The 17436-nt window shown below is 46.3% G+C and overlaps 1 protein-coding gene across 1 annotated transcript in view; it reads right to left on the reverse strand.

Moving 5' to 3' along the window:
* Positions 1-17436, reverse strand: part of LOC138514164 (acrosin-like) — a 1823097-nt gene that overhangs the window by 964297 nt on the left and 841364 nt on the right. The gene's annotated exons all lie outside the window — the stretch shown is intronic.

Raw genomic sequence — 17436 nt, forward strand, 5'->3', positions numbered from 1 at the left:
CCTTAGAGATACTCAGCCTTTCCTCTCCTTCCCTCAGAAGCTCACTGTCTCCCAACCTCTGGTTCTCTCTAGGTTGAACTACTGTAACAGCATCTTTCTAAATCCACCTGCCTCCACTATTCGCCCTTTACAACTAATCCAGAACAGGACTGCAAGACTTGTCCTTGGCCTTGAGCTCTGGGATCGGATCTCTCCAGCTCTGAAATCCCTTCATTGGCTTCCAGTGGATGCAAGGATTACATTTAAAACCCTTTGTATTGTCCACAAGGCTTTCTGGGGCCTGGGTCGAAAATACCTTCATCTATCCCTCCGTAAATACCTCACCTCTGGAGCCCTTCGCTCCTCTACTTCTAACTCCTTCATGGTCAGTTGTTTTTCAAAGAAACGAGCTGGGGGCAGATCTGTCTTCAGCTGGGGCCTTCCTTTGGAACAGCCTGTGGGCCTCCCTGAAACTTGGAGAACCATATCCGGTTCCAGAAGCACCTCAAGACCTTACTCTTCACTTTCGCCTTTGCCCCTCTTCTCCCCTGCTGCTCTGCTTTTCTCTCTGCACTATGCACCTGGCCACCCTCTTGCCATTGGGCCCAGGTACCTGCTCACCCTGCCTCCCTCTTGCACTGCCTCCGGGCCACCCCTTGCACTGGATCTGTATCTGTACCCATACAGTCCCCCATTTCTTTTCTTCTGCACTTATCAGATATACTCTATCTGACTAATCATGCATTTGCCACTTGCTGGCTGCACTACCTCTTTCCACCGCCTTTTTTATTTATCGCACGTATTATTTATTCAGTTCTCTCCTCTGTTCTGCACTTTCCACTTCTCCCCCTTCCATGCACTTTACCCCTTTTCACTTTTCCATGCACTTGCACGTTCTTAATGTCACTGGGCCTAGTAAGATCGTTGTTTTTGTTTTCTCCCTTGTTCCCCTCCCTTTGCTTGGTCGCGCTCTGAAACACCTGTGTATAAGCGCGATATAAATAAAATATCATATCATAAGTATTCTTTAGTAATGCATCCTGGTGGAGTAATCAGCATTTTTTTCTGGTTCCAGCAGACCATATTTAATGTCCAATTTTTTAAGTGCTGGTCTTAGGTCCAGGAATCTTTTTCTTTTATCTTGTGGGATTTGGGAAATGTCAGGTGAGATAAAAATCTTGTTTCCTTGAAAGATCAGAGGTGAGACTTTCTTTGCAGTCAGAAGAATATGTCGAGTTTGTTGATGACGTAATAAACAAGCAATTAAGGGCCTGGGTGAGTTATGGGAGGTAAATCTAGGTTTAATTATGGGAGTACGTTGACATTCAAGAGGAGTTGTGAAGGTAACATTTAAAAATGTTGATGCCATTCAGTGAGGAATTTAATGGGGTCATTGAGTTCAACATTTTCTGGCACCCCTTAAATTCTTATATTATCCCTCCTGTTTCTGTCTTCGAGGTTTGCTACTTCCACTTCTACGTGTTGGATTTTGCTGTGCATTTGTTCTAAACCTTCCATTCTGTCTTCAGTGATAGAAACAGGCTCCTTAACCTCTGTCAATCTGGAATTAATTGTTTTCATATCATTTTTGAATGCATTTAAATCGTCCTGAATCCCCAAGGTCCTAGTATCTAACACAGAGATAGATACAGTTGTTGATGGTTGGATAGGTCTGCAGCAGTATTGCCTGAATGTTGGGCCGCCATTAGAGCTGCTATGGTCAAAATATCATACGGTAAAGAGTTTAAACCGGCAAATGCTTATATAACGTATTACAGTCTTTCGCTACACGATGTCAGGAAGTAGAGGCCTATGATATGAACTGAAACCGCGGACTCGTGAAGTGGATTTATTACCTTAGAGGAGGTGGCATAACTGCTTCATTCAAATGAAGATAGCCTTGTCGATTCACCAGATGTTCGTTGCCAAGCCACACACATCAGCTTGTTGTCAACGCTAGGTTCTATGCTTCACGCATGCAATATCAGCTGAAAAGTTAGAGATAACCGTAGTGCTAAATCTCAGCCAGCACTGTGGCGACTTACTTCATGAAGAGCGCATGAAGAGCGGCTAGGTTTCATGGCACCGGCTACACCAGAGCACCAGACAAAATGTGCATTTCTAGGCAGGAATGGCACTGGAGCACTCAGTAGGACATCTGCAGCAAATCTCACCGTAGTATGTGAGTAAAATTCATAGTCGAATTAAGATGAAAAAGTTATTTACCCCTGGTAACGTTCTTTCGACTGGATGTGCCTCCCATGTATTTCTCATGTTTGACACTTGTTGTCCAGCTTCAGCTGTTTCGGAAAAGATTTCGGCAGACGGCGCTGTGCGTTGATGGCATCGAGTCGATGTCCCTCGAAGGCCTCCGTCGAGGGTGATGTCATAGAAGGTATATATAGCATGCGCAGCGCCCGTTTGCCTCAGTTCTGTTTTTCCCCTTTTAACAGCCGATAAACCCACTAAACACGGGAGTGACCGTACTCAGCCTTGAGGGAACGGAAGTTGCAATAGCACGGGAAATTCTACTGAGGGGTAGGATGGGAGGGCGATGAGGAATACGTGGGAGGAATATCCAGTCGAAAGAACCTTACCAGGGGTAAGTAACTTGTTATTCGAATGGACTGTCTTCTCCCAAAAATTCCTCATCTTTGACAGACTCCCACAGCATTATTAGGTTTGGAGGCGGAGTAGAATTTGAATTCATATATTTTCATGAACGGAGTGCAGGACTGCCTTGCCAAAAGTACTATCCTGACCAGGGGAAGATGGCAGGGAATAATGCTTAGTGATTGTGGGGCTGGAGGACCACGTTGCCGCTTCACAAATGCTTTTCATTGGTACACCCCTATGCAGGGCTGTAGAGGTAGCCATGCCCCTGGTGGAATGGGCCCTTAAGCCTTCAGAGGGTCTTTCCCTGCCAGCCTGTAACATGCTGAGGAATTGCCATAGCATTTCGGTGCTGGACTGCCCATGTGGGCAGGACAAAGACTGATATGCAAATGGATATTTTCCATCTGTGAAAGGTACAGTGAGCAAAAAGCGTGTGCTGCAAACTCATCTCAGAACAGGTTATCATGCCATGTTCTTTCTGGAAAGGAGCGCCTGCTACCTTTTTTGATATATTTGCAATGAACTTGGGGTTGGTCACCCTAAATTACCTGGGGGCAACCAGACGTGGACTCGCTGCTCACTGTGCTCAGAGAGGCACACCTTCACCTCACTGATGAGGCCCAACAAGGCTGAAACACGTGCATGGGGTTGCTGTTGGTACTCTTGTTCACAGAGGAACTATCCATGTGGGTGGGACAAAGACTGTTATCCATAGGATATTTCCCATCTGTGAAAGGTACAGTGAGCAAAAAGCATGTGCTGCAAACTCATCTCAGTACCGGTTCTCATGCCATGTTCTTTCTGGAGAGGAGCGCCTGCTACCTTTTTTGAAATATTTGCATGGAACTTTGGGTTGGTCACCCTAAGTTACGTGGGGCAACCAGACATGGACTCCCTGCTCACTGTGCTCAGAGAGGCACAGCTTCACATCACTGAACAAGAGTACCAACAGCATCCCCATACACGCGTTTCAGCCTTGTTGGGCCTCATCAGAGAGGAACTGCCATAGCATTTCGGTACTGGACTGCCCATGTGGGCGGGACAAAGACTGATATGCAAATTAATATTTCTTATCTGTGAAAGGTACAGTGAGCAAAAAGTGTGTGCTGCAAACTCTCATCTCAGAACAGGTTATCATGCCATTTTCTTTCTGGAGAGGAGCGCCTGCTAACTGTTTTGAAAAATTTGCAAGGAACTTGAGGTTGGTCACCCTAAGTTACCTGGGGGCAACCAGATGTGGACTCCCTGCTCACTGTGCTCAGAGAGGCACAGCTTCACCTCACTGATGAGGCCCAACAATGCTGAAACACATGTTTTCTGTTTGTTTGTTTATTATACATAGGGCGCCCAAACCCATAGGTAGCTGGGCGCACAACATAGCAAGATTGCGATCAGTGATTTTTACCCAATTGTGATTTCTTCTGGCGTTAGAGATGTGCTCTCTGGTGGGGAGGTGCAGGGCTGTTCTAAGCGCATTGTTTTGCAGGGTCTGTAGTTTGTTTGTGATGTATTTATTGGCTCCTGCATAGAGTGCATTGCAGTAATCCATTTTGGAGAGGATGAGGGCATTGGCTAGAATGATACAGCTAGCTGGTGACAGGAAAGGTCTACAAGCTTTGATGAGTTTGCCGGTGTAGGCAGTGGATGAGGACAAGGAGTTTACTTGTTTTCTTAGGGAGAGTGTGAAATCCAAGTAAAAGCCTAGAGTCTTCACTTTTGGCAACTGTGAATATGTTGCCATCAATGTTGAAGGCCTTGTAATTGTCATTATGTGTTTTAAGTTGTTGGCTGAGCCAAGGATTAGGATCTCCGTTTTATCGTCGATCAGGCAGAGGCCATGGGTTGCCATCCATGCCTGAATGAGGATGTAAATTTCATTCACTAAGGCTGTATCCAATATGAAATTGCCCATAAGGGGATAACGATCTGGGTATCATCTGCGTAGTTTGTGTAAGTGATACCCAGCCTGTCCAATTTATCGAATAGAGGCTTAGTGAAGATATTGTACATGGTTGGCGAGACACAAGAGCCTTGGGGAGCGCCACAAGTTGTTATGACTGGGTCTGCAGAAGCTGCCATGGAGAAGACTCTCATGCTTCTGTTGTTGTCAAGAAATGATTGGACCTAGGCTATAGCCTCAATTGAAAAGTGGGCTGCCGATGCTAGGTGTTTGCATAAAACTGCGTGGTCCACCAAGTCAAAAGCCGCCGACAGATCAAGGAGGAGTAGCATGGCTGTGTTTCCTTTATCGTTAAATTCATCAATTTGGGCTTTGAGATCTATTAGGGCTGTCTTAGTGCCGTGTTGGGGTCTGAACCCTGATTGGCGGGAGCCTAGTAGTTGGTTTGTTTCAAGGTATTTTTGAATTTGTAGGTAGGCCACTCTGTCAATTATCTTCAGGAGAAAGATGATAGCGATAATGGGCCTGTAGTTGGTTGGGTTGGATGGGTCTAAGGATTGTTTTTTAAGAAGGGGTAGGACCCAGGATTCTTTTAAGCTACTTGGGACTGTGCTTGTCCTAAAGGACGCTTTAATGAGTTTAGTAATGAAGGGTGCTAAGTCTCTGGCTGCATCCTTCATTATTTGGTCAGGGCAACTGTCGCCTTTGCAGTTTGAGGGCTTTAGTGAGGCAATGATTCTGTTTCGTGAATAAAGATTTTTGAAAATTTGAACGGTGCTAGGTCAGGTTTGTTGCTATGGGGGGGGGGTGCAATAAGGGTTTCCGTGAGTGGGAGAGAGGCTCTTTTTAACGCAATTTTGGTTTGCAGTGTTTTTATTTTATTAGCTAAGGCATTTTGAATGTTGGTACACCATTGTTTATTTTTAGGTAGATTATCCGGTGGAGGTACAGGGGATTCTAGTTCGCGCAGAATCGTGAATAATCCCTTGGTTTTGGAGGACGCTTTGGAGATCCTTTCGTTACAGACCTCTTTTTGTTTGGATGATGTCCTTTTTGTATTTAGTGGCAAGGAGTTTTTGTTTTAATTTATTTTAAGCCGTGGGGGTATGATGCCATATGGCTTCTAACTTCCTTTTTTCCATTCTGAGTTTTTTAGGAGGGGGGGTGAACCAAGTGTTCAGGTGAGCTTGTTTTTTACTATTGCAGTTCTTACGTGGGGCAACGGTGTCTAGGATTTTGGACATAGCTTCATTATAATGGTCAACCAGCGTGTCTGGGTTAGAGTTGTTTGGTAGGCATTAATCACAGGAAGGACACATGGTAGAATGTTATTAGTTGTGATGTTTTTTCTAGATCTGGTGGGCAGAGGGGGGTGCCATTATTTTTTCCTTGTTTACGTGTTAAGTGTTAGGCTGAATTCAATCAAGAAGTGGTCCGTCCAGGTTTGGGAGGTAATTTTAGTAATTTCAGTCGGACAGTTTGAGGTGGCTACCCAGTCAAGGCTCCTGCGTTTATCATGGGTAGGGGTGAGAACTTTTCGGGATAACCCATGTCCATTAAGCATGGTGGCTATAGCTTGTGCTTGTTTGCCATCAGGATTGTTAAGTCCTAAATTGAGGTCACCAAGGATCATTATCTGAGATGATTCTTTAATATTACTGGCTATCAGGCTGGAGATATCCTCTTCAAACGAGCCTAAGGGCCCTGGAGGCCTGTAAATGAGGTAGATAGTCAGAGTGCGGCATGGGGATATGGGCAGTTTAGCTGATAGTAGCTCACATGACGTTAGTGGTGGTAACGTTGCGAGTATTAGTTCCATGTTCGATTTAGTATGGGGGTGCTGTTGGTACTCTTGTTCAGAGACGAATTGCCGTAGCATTTCGGTGCTGGACTGCCCATGTGGGCGGGACAAAGACTGATATGCAAATGGTTATTTCCCATCTGTGAAAGGTACAGTGAGCAAAAAACGTGTGCTGCAAACTCTCATCTCAGAACAGGTTATCATGCCATGTTCTTTCTGGAGAGGAACGCCTGCTACCTATTTTTGAAGTGTAACATGCTGAGATTGCCAGAATGATCCATCTAGATAAGGGGCCTCATTACAACCCGGGCGGTAAGGGATTACCGGTAAGGGCACCGGTACCAGTAATCCCTTACCGCCCTATTACGAGTAACCCTTTGCGGGTCCTCCCTTAACGGCTGGTAAAACCAGCCGTTAAGGACGGGACCCGCAAAGGTACTTTAGAGGGAATAACGGTACCGCAATTTGCATTACCGTTATTACCGCCTTCCCCATTCCCATTGAGCCCTATGGGGGCTAAAATGGGAATGGGGAAGGGCCATGGTGAATGGCGAATTACTGCCCCTGCCAACCTTGGAATGAGGCGGTGATTGCTCCATTCACCATGGCGGAATCGGTAAGGTTCCGGCGGCAATGAGGCCCAAGGTCTGTTAAGTAACAGCCTGATCCATTTTATGTCCCGTATAGCCAATGAACAATTATCATACATAACTTAGACATTCTTGATATATAAAAGCTTACCGCTTTCCTAAGGTCTAACCTATGTAGTCTTTCCTCCTCCTTGCCACGATGGGGTGGGGGATAGAAAGAAGGTAGAACAATTTTCTGACTTACATGAAAATCAGAAATGATGTTTGGCAAAAATGAAGGTTTGACCCTTGAAACAACTATCCTTAAGGCCGATAGTAAAGGGCGGCTTGGACAAAAGTGCGTGAAACTCGCTCACTCTACGGGTTGTAGTTAGAGTTACCAAAAGAAAGGTTTTAAAGGTTAACAACTTCAAAGGGGATGAGTGCAAGAGTTCAAAAGGTGTGCACAACCAGATTAAGGTCCCAAACTGGAACCTGGAAAGGAGATGGGGGGGGGGACACATTGGTGAGTCCCTTTAGAAATTGTGTTACCAGTGGAATTTTGAAATATGAACATTCCTCTGATGAGTTCTTAAAGATGGACAGCGCCGCCAAGTAGCCTTTAATAGTACCATTTGGAGCCCCAGATTGGCTAAAGATAGAAGAAAGGATAAGACATCTGGTGTTTTACATAGAAAAGGATCCACATTATTTTTCCTGCACCAGTTACAGAATGTATTCCAACGGCAACGGTACAAAGATTTTGTTGCTGGCCTTCTGGCCGAAAGCAGAACCTCTATTACGTCATCCTCCGGGAGGTCCCAATCCTTATATCACAGCCTTTCAGAAACCAAGCGTGAAGGTTGAGAGAGTCTTGACCTCTGGATGGAGAACCCGACCCTCCTCTCGGGAGAGAAGGTCCTCTCTTTGTGGAAGACGCATCAGAGGACAGATGGCTATGTCCAGAAGGTCCGGGTACCACGTTCTCCTGGCCCAATCCTGGGCAATTAGGATCATGTGTTTCCTGAACCTCTTCAACCTCCTGATGACATGAGGAATGATGGGGACTGGAGGAAACACCTACAGGAGTGAAAATTCCCAGTCCACTACGAACGCGTCCCCTAGAGCTCCTCTTGGGGGAAATTCCCTGGAGCAATACCTTTCGCAATTCCGGTTGACCTCGGTCGCGAACAGATCTACTTGAGGAGTTCCCCAAAGGGTGAAGATCTCTAGAAGGACTTCCTGAGCTAGTTCCCACTTGTGGGAAACTGTACTCTGCCTGTTCAGAGCGTCTGCAGCTGTGTTCTCCTCTCCGGCTAGGTGAACTGCCGATAGGGAGATTCCTCCTTGAATTGCCCAGTACCAGAGCTGCATTGCCTCTCTGCAGTGTGGTAGTGACCCTACACCTCCTCATTTGTTGAGGTAGTACATGGCCACTGTATTGCCCGTCATTTTCAGGACGTGCTTTCACCGTACAGGGGGCAGAAAGGCCTTAGCGCTAGTCTGATTGCCCTCAGCTCCAAAAGATTGATATGTAGTTTGGACTCCGATGGAGACCAACGACGTTGACTGTCAGATCGTTGGCATGAGCTCCCCACCTCGTAAGTGAGGCATTCGTCACTACTGTTTTCTCCGGCCATGGTTGCCAAAAGGGTTCTCCCTTCAGAATATTGTCCTCGCATGCCCACCACAGAAGATGCTGTGCGACCCTGGACGGAACCTGAAGTAGGTCAGACATCTTTCCTGAGGACTGGGACCATTGAGTTCTTAGAGCCCATTGAAGGGATCTCATTCTCAGGCGAGCCTATGGCACCAGAAAAATGCAGGGTGCCATGAGGCCGAGCAACCTCAAAAAATCAAAGGCGGTAGACTGTGGGCATTCTGAAACTTGGTAACCATCTGAAGAATGTCTTGAGCCCTTACCTCGGGTGGCAAGCTCTTCCCCAAGGATGTATCTAGTACAGCTCCGATGTACTGGAGCTTTTGAGAATGTGTCATATGAGACTTCTTGTAATTGAGGGAGAAGCCCAGTCTGTGACAAAAGTGGCAGGTGACGTTGAAATGATCCCGTGCTTGTTCGGGAGAACGCACCATGATCAGCCAATTATCCAGGTAGGGGTAGACGTGAATCCCCCTCTGCTGAGACTCGCTGCCACAACCGCCATCAGTTTGGTGAAAATCCTTGGGCGGAAGTTAGCCCGAATGGCAGAACCCGAAATTGATAATGAGAACTGCCAACTGCAAACCTCTGGTATTTTCTGTGCTTGCGATGGATTGGCACATGAAAATAAGCATCCTGAAGGTCCAATGACACCAACCAATCCTGGATTTGGAGGGCCTGAAGGATCTGAGAAAGTGTGACCATCTTGAACTTGTCCTTCCTGAGGAACTTGTTAAAGTATCTTAAAGGAATGGTTCAGTCAGAAATTTCTATTGTCCCTACGGGTCGGCCAAAGCCTAAGTCTCTCGATTTTAGAAACATTTCCTATGGACCTTACCTGAGTTTTCGTCCATTAGACGCACGCGAAAACAGGCACCAGGGCGCTGCCATTTTGTGATAATCCTATCACTTGCCCCATCAACCTGGCTGACCTCCTTTTGCGGCACTAAATCATATCCCTCGCCTCTGAGCCTGTCATCAGCAGACGCATACCGCCCATTTCACAACGCCAAAGCACGTCTCCTGTCAACAATCGCTGCGCTTCAGCTAATGACGTGTCGCCATGGAAATGGCAGGATGCCTCTTTCCTTAATAAGTATAAGCAGACCGTTTCACAACACACAGCAGCAGATTTTCGATTCCATTCCTCTCTCTGTGTTACTTTGAGTATTCTGTGACTCGTTTCTGTGCTCTGGTCAGCTACCTTCGCCGCTTGTAGCCCGTGTGAACACCTGTACCATCGCTATAAATTATTTTAGTTTGTTTACCACACAATGGCTACAATAATGCCCTACATGTACGAGCCCGAGTATACCGAGGAGGAAGGGAAACATGCGAAAACGATGGGGCTTCGGACGGCAGTTGGCAGGATGAATCAATGGAGGAAGACACTGGACCTAGTCTCATGGACGGTGTTTCCACCTGGTGCACATGCAATCGGTGTGAGCTAATGCCAACCGAGGACGAGAACTGCTGCTGCTGTGAAAACTCGGGATGCGTGGCCTACATTTCGGAAGGCAATCCACGGCCGCAATGCATCACCGAGCTGCCAGACTTCAGGGCAGCCTTCCTCACACGGTCCGTGTTGAGGATAATGATGGTGCTTATGCACGAACTTCGCGCAATTGTTTGTCCTCGTAATCCGAGTAACAAGTAAATATACTCTGGTTGTGATGCCGCTACTATTTCATGGTCGTCTCCTATATCCAAAATTACATCTACATATCATTGTAACGCATGAAAGTCGTTCAATAGTGTACAGTGTCTAGATAGCATTTGTCCAAGGAGAATGCCATTAGTTACAAGAATTGTCATTGACAACAAACGTTTAATAAACTTATCTTGATCATGTAAAAACAGTTTGTATCATTCTTTTTCACAGGTGGTACAGGCTGGTAGCCTACCGTTCCTTTACATGGTGGCTTCATGGGAGGCTTGGACACTGCGTTCATAGAGTAATACCCGCCTGTGCCATTCGTGTCATAAGACAAACTTTCCCAGTGACAGCGGTCAGTACAGGGGATTTTCCCCTCGCTGTGCTGCAACCTGACCTGTACAATGTGTAAAGTTTTGTATTTTTGTGCCATCAAAATAAGAAACAAAATAAAACACCACATGTATTTTAACAACGGTTGTTTAGATTTTTCAAATTAATCATGTGTGTCTCCTTTCAAGAGTCTTCCTGTGCCTTGCCTGCACGCCCACCGGCCATCCACCTCCCCCATAAAAGGCAGTTCGCACCCGGGGACGAGCGCTGCCATGGTGTGCTGTCAGGGGCGATAACGGCCAAGGTGACAAACAGCATGTACATTTCAAAAGGTATCCCACGCCCAGGGGCCATCGCTCACATGGCCTCCTCAGACCCTGTATCTCCGGCCAGGATGCCCCCTTACGCTGGCCGCCCCCCTGTAATCCATATAAGTGTGTCTCCATTCAGCAGTCTTCCTGTGCCTTGTCTGCACGCCCACCGGCCCATCCACTCCCCCCCACCAAAGGCAGTTCGCACCCGGGGATGATCGCTGCCATGGTGTGCTGTCAGGGGCGCAAACGGCCAAGGTGCCAAACACCATGTACACTTCAAACGGTATCCCACGCCCAGGGGCAATTGCTCACATGGCCTCCTCAGACCCTGTGTCTCCAGGCAGGCCTCCCCTGAAGCAGGCCGCCCCCCTGCAATCCACATAAGTGTGTCCCCACTCAAGAGTCTTCCTGTGCCTTGCCTGCACGCCCACCGGCCCATCCACCCGCCCCCATCGAAGGCAGTTCACACCAGAGGATGAGCGCTGCCATGGTGTGCTGCCAGGGGCGATAACGGCCAAGATGCCAAACAGCATGTACACTTCAAAAGGTATCCCACGCCCAGGGGCCATTGCTCAGATGGCCTCCTCAGACCCTGTGTCTCCGGCCAGGACCCCCCCCTCACGCTGGCTGGCCCCCGGCAAACCACATAATACCACGACATACACTTGTCATTCATTCACAAACACACCCCTGTTTCTAATACTTTATAAACAACTTGATATGTCTCATGAGAACATCTTCGTGCTTTGCAAGTCAACTCCTGAACGTGCTACCTGAGAACCACTGAGATCTATGATAATCTGTTCGTTGTTGTGCTATCCGTGAACTTATGTGACCGCTTCGAGCAAACTCGTCAGTGTGGTACCTGTGGCCATCTACCTGTTCTCCTGCAACAAACATCTCGGCTTGTTGAATCCAACTGTTTGTTGGTCAAGGTAAGTCCATGTATCAATCATATTTCGTTGATTTTTAAATTTCTATCTATTTGCGAGTAGAGTACTCAATAGTGCTATGTTCATTGGTCTCATTGCTATTGACTTGAGTTTCAATTGTTATGCTATCAATAGATCCATTTATTTTCATCTGTGTCAATTGTCATCGAATTCCATCCTTCGGGGGTCCAGTCTATAATGTAAGCATGTTTCCTTCTCGTGCAAGACAGAACATCCAAGGGACGAGTCACATGTTCAGAGTTTAGTCACATCATTTATACATTTCTGCAACTTATTCAAATACTAAGCCGCACATGATGAACTGGTATAGTTCCGTCGACCAAAACAAATCTTGAATTGAACATTGTATGGTTCATTTACTTTTGTATCACATTTTGTGGGACTCCATTTCATTTCTAAAACGCAGTACTACAAATTCCAACACGATTACCTATTTCCGGCCATTAGTGATGCTTGGAAAATTGAACAATTGTCTCTAAAAAGTACATTCGAAGGCAAACTATTCAGGCTAGCCGGCGATGGACAGTGCGACAGCCCTGGATTTTCTGCCAAGTACTGCACCTACCACTTTCAGGACATGGATAGTAAGAAAATTGTGAGTTTGGTGGTCGTGCAGATGACCCAATGTAAATCCTCAGTGGCCATGGAGAAACTAGGATTTATAAAATCATTGGAATATCTACAATCGAGGAGAATGCACATCGACCTCATAGCCACGGACAGACACATTTCAATAGCCAAGACAATGAGAGAGCAGTTTCCACATATTAAACATCAATTTGACGTATGGCATCAATAAGAAAATCTCGGCTGCAGGGAAAAAAAAGGTTTTGAAAGTATTTCACAGTGGTCCCAGTCTATCAGCAACCATCTTTGGTGGAGCTCCAAAACTTGAGAAGGGTCAGTGGAAATCCTACTTGAAAAATGGCGGTCACTGATGCACCACTGTACCAACGTTCACCGCTGGACAGAAAACCAACATTTCCACCAATGTGAACATGGCCCGTTGTCCACAGAGGAGGCACGGAAGAAGAAGTGGTTGATTCCATCTTCACCTACACACAAAGCCATTGAGAAGATTTCTGTCACACAGGAGGTTTGGAGGTGTTCCACAATGTGTGCCTAAAGTACAGGCCAAAGCGATTGCATTTCGGCATATAGGGCATGAAACATAGGACTATTAGCGGTCTTGGCCCATAACGAGAATGTGTGCCGTGAACAATCTAGGACTACAGGAAATGTAGGGATGCCTCGCTACACTACAGCCTTTGCAAAAAGAAGTAAGAAATGGGTGGTGAAACCAGTATATAAGGAAATGGAGTTCGACTTTGTTAAAGGCCTTATTGTTACTGTACTAGAGAAGCACAGATATGGAATTTTTAGCGTTTCTGGGCACAGCACTGATGCATTGCCACCAAACATTGCCGCTGTGTCATGGCCACCCAAAGCAGAGCTCGTTGAGAAGTACAAATCCTGGTTTAAATCATTGTAATCTAATTGTCTTTTTGAAAATAATGTTATTGTACAGTGTACATACAAAGTATGCTAACCCTAAATCCTCCCTTCACCATCCTGGGTGGCGAACAACATGGGTGTCATCTTTGACTTCTCTCCCTATTCAACTCATATCGCTGACCTTGTGAATATGTGTATGTATATATTTTTGTTGCTGTAACTAAGTTTTGCAATCTCATGTAAATGCTGCGCACTGTTAACCGAGGGGAGGCTTGCGCATTGCAAATAATAAAACAAACAACAAATCTTACTTTCAACTCAACTCCTTGGGTACTTTATACTTTCCCTGACTTTCCCCCAAAAAGTCAATGTCTCCAAAGTTATGGTTCTCTAGGGCTGCAAAGCTCGCTGACAACAAGGACAAAATTGGGGGCCTTAGAACGCGCCAAGCGAGGCGCTGCAGGTGGGAGAGAAGCCAGTTCGCATTTTGACATTGAGGCCTAGTACAAGGATGGAGTCGAAAATTCAAGTTTTCACAGATGGCTTTACACGGGATGTTGCAAAGTAAGAATGTATGCTCATGCAGAGTGAAGGTCAGCGGCTTTGATTTTTTGCTCGCGGGCTGAAGAGGCCCGCGACTCGCACTGGCAGTGTAAGGTTTTATTGTTTTTTGACCTTGAGAGACAGGGACCATGCCGAAAGGACTTCATTTGAAGGAGGGGTGCAATAACGTAAGATACAATAAGGCTGAAAATCCTGAAACTAGACCGAGTTTCATGTTAGTTCATTATATGAAAAATCGTTGGCACGAACACAGTGGGATTCGCGGACTGCATTACGCAGAGACACAATGGAAATGGCAAATATAATGCAAGTAACTCTTTAGACGCTTTTATACCGGAATGAAGAATGAATGAATGAATGAATGAAGAGCAAGTAAAACATTTGTGGGATTGTCTTTCTATCAAGCACATGGGCATGCATGTGCCCATTCGACACGCATGTAGACAAACAGTAGTTTCTCAGTGGTTCAACGCTAAAAAATCATTACATTGTGTGTTAACCTCGATTTATTTCGTTAGTTTTCGCATGGCTTTTACAGCCGAACATACTCCATTGCACTATCCTCGCAAGCAAATAGTTTCAGCTCAGCCGTAATAAATAAAATGAATAATAGTAATAAAGATCGGCTGGTGAGAGTAATTTCAATTTTTATGTTTTCTAAACAGGTACATCCTACCGTACTGCTACTGCCACCTATTCCAGACCCCGGCCGACGGATTTTTTAATCGCCAGCTGCAGCTTCTTGTAAACAACTGCACAACGTTGACAATTTTATGGGACGATCGCCAAGGGCCCATATGCCCTTACGCAGTACTAGCGGCTAGAAGCAACTTATCAACCTTTACGGTGGCCTACTGCCTAGTTGATGGAACAGCCTTACCGTTCACCGTGCGACCAAAGTGCTTCTTTTAACGAAAACCAACACCCTGTGTACCATAAAAGAACAGCGCGTGACTCACGATAAACTTTAGAGGATTTGCGGATCAAGAGAAAAGAAAAAAAATTCCATTCCGATTTAATATGCCAATTGCTGAATATTCTCTAAACATTTAATGTCAAATAAATGTACTTTACCAAATGTACCGTATTGCTGTTTGATTTTAAAGTACAGTTTCATATTCCGAATTGTGGGGCGCTGTGTTGCGAGTTGATCTGTGTTGGTTTCCGGGATCTGTGTGAAGTCGCGTAGAAGACGACTGGGCGGGTTTGCCTACGCAGCACAGTAACATCATGGAGAGAGGCGGGGAATATGAATGTTTTGATAATGTCAGGCTCAGGGGTGGGGGATATGATTTAGTGCTCGTTTTCGCGTGCGTTTAATGGACGAAAACTCGGGTAAGGTCCATAGGAAATTTTTCTAAAATCGAGCGACTTAGGCTTAAAAACACATGGCCGATCCGTAGGGACAATAAACATTTCTGACCAAACCATTCCTTTAAGTCCAAGATGTGTCTCAGTCCTCTGTCTTTCTTGGGTATTAAAAAGTAAGGGGAGAACCAACCCTTGTTCCTCTCCGCCACAGGCACTGGTTCTATAGCACCTTTCTCTAGCTGGGTTACTGCACAAGGAGCAGGTCCGGAATCCTCAAAGAGTGGTTCCCCGGTGGATGGTTCCGATGGTTCTATTGTCTCGCCATTCTTCCAGATGCTGCGACAGTCTGCCCCCCACTGGTGAACTGTGATTCAAGACCTCAGAGCGGTTTTGAGGCGGCTGATGCAGTAGCCGATGGTAAGGAGGCTGCTGCTTTAGCTGGCATTGCACCTCTACTTCGTCCACCACGAGGAAACTTTCTCTGGCCCCTTTGACTGACAATTCCTCTCTCCCTTACCCCTGAGGAGTAGTAGCGAAAAGATCTACCCCTCGAAGGTTGCCCACTAGGATGAAACGGCTGAGGTTGCCTAACAGCAGCGCCTACAAATTTGGCTGCTTCTCAAGGCTCTCGTCAGCCTTGTGGCTAAAACGGTGAGACCCGTCAAAGGCATGTTGAGAAGCCTAGATTGCACATAAGGTGCAAAACCCGACTTTCTCAATCACGCAAATCTGCACATAACAGTGCTGGTAGCCATAGTTCTGCTGATACTATCCGCAGAAAACAAACCTGACTGAAGAGACTCACACATGGCCTTTTGTCGTCTCTAACAATAGCTACGAAACCGTCTTTTATCCCCTTTAGGAATGTGCTCTTCCGCCATGGAAATGCAATCCCATAGAGTGAACGTAAACTTTGGTAGGGCACAAGTGGAGATTTTAGTGCCATGCTCCCTGCAGAGAATACCTTCCTTGCCCATCCATCTACGCATTTGTCATCCCTATCAGGAGGGATGGTAGTGTACATCGCTTGTTTTGATGTTGCAGTTGCACCACCAGGCTCTCCAGAGTGGGGTGTTTGACAGGTAGTCGGGGTCACTACTGGAAAGGTGGTATTTTTTATCAACTGCCGGATTGGTCTCCGGAGTTTCCCAGTTCCTGGCCACCCTTTTTTGCAATGCTACATAGAAAGGCAAGATGAGATCAGATTGTGGACTTTTATCAAGAATGTCGGTAAGGTCGTCCTGTTCATATGGCAATGGGGGCCTACTCCAACCCATGTAATCCACCACCTTTGTCATGAGCTGTCTGTAAGAAGCATCCACATGTTCCCCAGCCTCAGGTTTTCCAAATTCAAGTTCAGGTGAAGTATCTACCCCACTTGCAGTTTGCAAATTTTCATAAAGGTTCTTCGTCCTGGACTCTTCAGAAATGAAGCTCTCTGGCACATTGGATGTACCATGTTGTAGTCCAAATGGGGCCTCTTCATCAGATCTTTCCTCTTATTCAAAAATTTAAGTAAGATACTTGAAGAAATCTTTCTTAGACATTGGAACATAGGTCTTTTCTGGAATGACAGGTTTGCCGAAGCAGTCGTCAAAGTTTTCTTTATCGGCGCCATTGATTTAGGAGGGGTGCTTGGTGTCGACAGCACAGCCAGCAAAGATGGCGCAGCTGGCATCGAAGTTTTTGGCATTGATGTTGACGGTTTGGCGGACGTCAAAGGCACTGCCGGTGTCGAGGGCGTCGATGGCATTGATGACCTTGACTTGTGCCTCTGTCTCAAAGGATCCTTTGATGGAACATCAGATCGAGGCCAAGAAGGCGCACGATGTGGATCAGGCCTTTTTGCCAGGCTTGAGGGCGCGCAAGATTTAGGACAAGACCTTTCCTTTCCAGCTTCATTCGAAGGCTTGGTAGGCGCATGGCTAGGTTTTTGTTTTTCAAAAATCTTGTATTTCAGCCCTGAAGGCTTCCCACTCGGCCGGATTGGATTTTTTGGTTGGGTAAGCGACTCTTTGGGGGCAAGCGTCCGACGATGAAGGATTTCGACCTACGGTCCTTTTCGATTTCTTTGAGGATGAAGAAGAGTGGTGTGAACCACCCCTCGACCTGGATCGCTTGGTCTTTTTCCTCCGAGGAGAGTCTCCTCTCTACTCGTCAGTGGAAGGCCTTACGGATCTGGTAGGGGATTTTTTAGGGGTTTTGCCTACCTTCAACTTCCCCTTGCATTCCCTCAAGGCTTTTCCAGTCATGGACTGGCATTTCAGGCAGTCGGAGGGGTCATGGTTCGCAGCGAGGCACCACAAGCAGATACGGTGCAGATCCGT

This window comes from Ambystoma mexicanum, chromosome 12 (genome assembly GCF_040938575.1).
Source record: "Ambystoma mexicanum isolate Mex_15411 chromosome 12, UKY_AmexF1_1, whole genome shotgun sequence".
Taxonomy (NCBI): domain Eukaryota; kingdom Metazoa; phylum Chordata; class Amphibia; order Caudata; family Ambystomatidae; genus Ambystoma; species Ambystoma mexicanum.